Consider the following 4,974-nt stretch of genomic DNA (forward strand, 5'->3'; position numbering starts at 1 on the left):
GGCTAATGACCTTCCTTTTTTCTTTTTAGTCTGTCTAGCCTGAACCTCGATAACACGGCCACGAGCTGATGTCACGTGTCTGCTGAGGTTATAGGCCCACGGGGCCTTCTTTAGCGCATGTTGGCGTACGTTGTACTCCTCTTGTTTAAAGAGTGAAAGGGTGCTTTTACCGAGTACACTGCTCGTCGGATTGTGTTGGATGGGTTGTCTTGTGGGCACTCACAGCTACCTAATTACTTGGTTGGTCATGCACTCAGCATGTTTTGTTTTCAGTTCTTTGGCCTTATGGGCCATCCTGAATACCACCTGGTGTGTTGGGTTCGTGTTGTGATGTTAGTTCATTGTAGAACTCGTAGCTATGTTGTAGGCCCCTTTTGTTTGGCCTCCATGGTTATGTGCCTACAGTACGGTCTGTCTGTTAGGTTGAGCTTCGTATTTCCCTCTGGGTTGACCACGTAATTGTGCTTAGCTCCCTAAGCTGGTCATTGGTTGTAGACTTCTATGAAGTTTCCCGCTGAGACCGACCCTTAGGCTGGTTTGTGCTCCCTTTACTGGGGTTTTTCTAGCGCACAGCCTCCTCAGTACTTTATCAGCCACTGAGTAGATCCTAGGATGAACGGATTACACTCCCCTCAATATGAGGGTTTATAGCGCTTAGCTGAGTTCTGCTCTCCGGAATGCCCATCTCTTAATGGCCGCTAGCTGACGCCGCGTGTAACAGGTAGGCTCTCAGGGCCTCCATTGGGAACATGCTGGCATGTACCTTTTGCGCTTCTTTTACATTGTTTTTGAAGACAGTAAAAGGGATTTTATGTCACTGGCTGGCCAGGGCTCCGGCTGACTCATTAACCTCCTCTGTAGTCGGTTTGTTCTGCCTGGAGCTTGATAACACTGCCACGAGCTGATGCCACGTGTCTGCTGAGGTTATAGGCCCATGGGGCCGCCTTTAGCACGTGATGGCGTACGTTGTACTCCTCTTGCTTAAAGAGTAGAAGGGTGCTTTTACCAAGTACACTGCTCATCAGATTGTGTTGGACAGGCTGTTTTGTGGGCACTCACAGCTACCTGGTTGGTCGTGCGCTTAGCATGCTATGTTTTCAGTCGAATGGCCTTATGGCCATCCTGAATACCACCCTGTGTGTTGGGTTCATGTTGTGATATTAGTTCATTGTAAGAACTCTTAGCTATGTTGTAGGCCCCTTTTGTTCGGCCTCCATGGTTATGTGCCTACAGTATGGTCTGTCTGTTAGGTTGAGCTTCGTACTTCCCTCTGGGTTGACTGCGTAATTGTGCTTAGCTCCCTAAGCTGGTCATTGGTTGTAGACTTCTGTGAAGTCTCCCGTTCAGACTGGCCCCAGGCTGGTTTGTGCTCCCCTGTACCAGGGTGCTCTAGCGCACAGCCTCCTCAGTGCTTTCAGAAGCTGAGTAGATCCTAGGATGAGTGGTCTTACTCCCCTCAGTACGAGGGTTTATAGCGCTCAGCTGAGTTCCGCTCTCCAGGATTCCCATCTCTGCGTGTGGGTTTGAGTTGCTCACTGCCCTTTCGCTGGCATTTCGAAGACCTGTCACGAGTGATGGTTCCCCATAGCGCAGTCTAGCACAGAGTCTCGTTCCCTGTTCTCAGGGAACCATGGTTACATGCGTAACCTGAGACGTTTTCTTTTCGTATGAAGCTTGATCACCCAACACAAACTTTTGTGTTCCAACCTTACAAAGATCACACATAGATTAGTTTTTGCTCGTGCGAGGAAACCACTCAGCTACATTAGTAATAAAAATGCTGGTCATCAGACTGTTTTAAAAGAAATTAAAGAATAAAATAAAGTAAAAGTTAAAAGAAAATAGACAACATGTCTTGCTTTTGTGGCAAACAAATGTATAATTTTTAAATGTTTATTTTAAATGTCTTATTTTACTCAAATATGTATTTGTTCTTTTGCAACACACACAGATGCTCACACGCACACACACAAACTATTAAAACTAAAGTAAAGACACATTCAGATCTGAATAAGACTTCAGATGCCTCAACCCCTGTGGAGATATGACCCCAACCCCCTGCAAGGACCCCCAAACTCTGGATCAACTTGCACCAGTGCTAAATTTTTCTATATATCCTAATAATTTGTTAACATATTTTCATAACTTCAATGAGCACATTGATTCTGCCATAATTTAATACATTGTTTAAATTAATAGATTGTTAGCTAATATTATATAAGGTTTCGTGCCCAAGACCGGCCCGGATCTATTTTTTTCCCTCACAGACACTGCTACCACTCGCTCTCTTGACAACACATTCACTGACGTCACTCACTTTACGCTCGTGCATGATTCGCAGGCTAAATGTTCAAATTTGGAAAATGCAGAAAGATGTGCCCCGGATCGTGAAATTCGCCTACACGAATTTTGCATCTAATGCTGGAAAGAGCAACGCTAAATGTTGTGTGTGTAATCGCACAATTGAGGAAAAGATTGGGACAACTTCAAACTTTAACAGACACCTGTCACGGATGCACCCAGAAAAGTAAGTAAAATGCTTTCCATTGGCTAACGTTAGCTTTTAAAAAAACTATTATTGACTAATGCATATATGATAATAAACAGAAGAAGCTAGGGTTGGGCGATGTTTGACAATTTGGCATCAGACGTCGACGATGTCTAATGTCTGGTTCAGATTACACAATTTTTTTGTCTGTTGATAATTTACTAGACACTGTGTCAGATCAGATTACATGATCTTTTTTGGTCTGTTGCAATGGTCACTGTGTCAGATGGATGACGCAATTTTGACTCCTAAAATCCTGTGGTGTCGTGGACAAGAAACATGTCAGACTAACGTTACACGTTGCTTTCTGACCAATCGCGTGCCGTCTCACACACACATTCACTTGAGCACATACAAACGCACTCACGCTAAATCACTCGGTCACTCGGTCACTCACTCACAAACGCTCTCTCTCTCTCTCTCTCTCTCTTTCTCTCTCAATTCAATTCAATTCAATTCAATTCAATTCAATTCAATTCAGATAGCTTTATTGGCATGACAAAAAAATACATTTTGTATTGCCAAAGCATTTAACCAACATGGAAAAATATTTAGAACAACAGAACATCTGAGTAAAGTCTATGTAGAAGAAAAAATAATAAAATAAATAAAAATAATTTTAGTAACAAAATAAAATAAATAATTATAAAAATAATAAATAAAGATTATAATACGGAAATCATGAAACAACTGAACTTTTTGAACATTAAATACATTATATACATGTGTGTAGGTCTGATGGGTGTGTTTACTGGCTGTTTATTTCTGGTTGTCCCTCAGGAGATGGCAAGATGCTACAAATCTTGCAGCTATGTTGGAACATTTGGCTTCTTCACCAAGAATGTAACATAGTTTTGGATTGGGCTATAGGAGTTAAATTGGGGAAATATTTTATTAATTTTGGGGAAGTAGTGGTCTCTGATTTCTTGGTATTTTGGGCATTCTGTGAGGAAGTGCAGCTCCGTCTCCGTCACTCCCAGGATGCAGTGCGAGCAGAGTCTGTCCTCACGGGAGAGCCAGGTCTGTCTGCGCCGGCCCGTCTCTATGGCCAGACTGTGCTCGCTGAGTCTGTACATCGTCAGTGTTTTCCTGAGTTTCACATCACTCACTGTGCTCAGGTAGTTCGCAATAGTGTATTCTCGATTTAGTGCCGAATAGCATTCCAGTTTGTGTTGGTTTTTAATGGTGTTTGTCCAATGGGTGATGTACTTGTCTTTTTCAGTGTTTATAATTTGTGTAAGCCGAATGTGTGTGAGTGTGTGTGGGTCCTGAGGCTGGCAGATCTCTGCGGGTGTGAGGTCAGTCAGTCTCAGCACTAGCTGGCACAGGGGACACTTACTTATGCTCAGCTCTTGGTGTTTTAGGGCTTTGTAATGGTATGTGTTGGGGTCGCTTGTTTTTAGGTGTTTGCAGAATTTGATGGCTCTTTTTTGGATGTTTAGAAGGAGAGGGTATTGGCCTAATTCTGCCCTGCATTCATTGTTTGGCGTCTTTCTTTGGACTTTGAGTATTCTTTTACAGAATTCTAAATGTAGAATTTCAATCGGATGTTTTTCCCAATTTAAGAAATCGAATTTTATAGAAGGACCCCACACTTCACTGCCATATAAAACAATAGGTTCGATTATAGATTTGAAAAGTTTGAGCCAAATTTGGATTGGGATGTCAATTTTAATTGATCTTTTAATGGCATAGAAAGCCCTTTGAGCTTTCTCTTTGAGTTCATTCATAGCCAAAGTAAAGTTACCTGTTTGAATTATTTTCAGGCCAAGGTAAGTGTATGTTTTTGCGCTTTCAATGGTTCTGTGTGATAGTGTGAATGTGTGTGTTGGTCCCTGAGATCTGGAGCATTTCTTGAACATCATGATTCTAGTTTTTTGGAGGTTGACTGTCAGGGCCCAGGACTGACAGTAATCCTCCAGCAGATTCAGGCTGTCCTGAAGCTCCTCTTTAGTGGGCGACAGGAGCACCAGGTCATCTGCATAAAGAAGACACTTTATTTCTATGTCGTGTAGAGTGAGACCTTGAAAGGGAGCGTTTTCTATTATATTGGCCAATTGGTTGATATAAATGTTAAAGAGGGTAGGGCTTAAACTGCAGCCCTGCCGAAAAATTTGGTTCTTGTGTTTCCAATTTTAACCACACATTGGCTGGCTGTGTACACTGATTTGATCAAATCATAGAATTTTCCCCCTATTCCACTGTCAATAAGTTTTAGGTATAATCCTTCATGCCAGATTGAATCGAATGCTTTTTTGAAATCAACGAAACAAGCAAAAATTTGTCTTTTGTTTTGATGTACATATTTATCAATTAGTGTTTGTAATGTAAAAATGTGATTGGATGTGCGACATTTTGGAAGAAAGCCAATTTGACATTTACTCAAGGCATTGTGCTTCATAAGGAAGTCTAGGAGTCTCGTGTTC

Source organism: Megalobrama amblycephala, linkage group LG17, assembly GCF_018812025.1.
Source record: "Megalobrama amblycephala isolate DHTTF-2021 linkage group LG17, ASM1881202v1, whole genome shotgun sequence".
NCBI lineage: Eukaryota > Metazoa > Chordata > Actinopteri > Cypriniformes > Xenocyprididae > Megalobrama > Megalobrama amblycephala.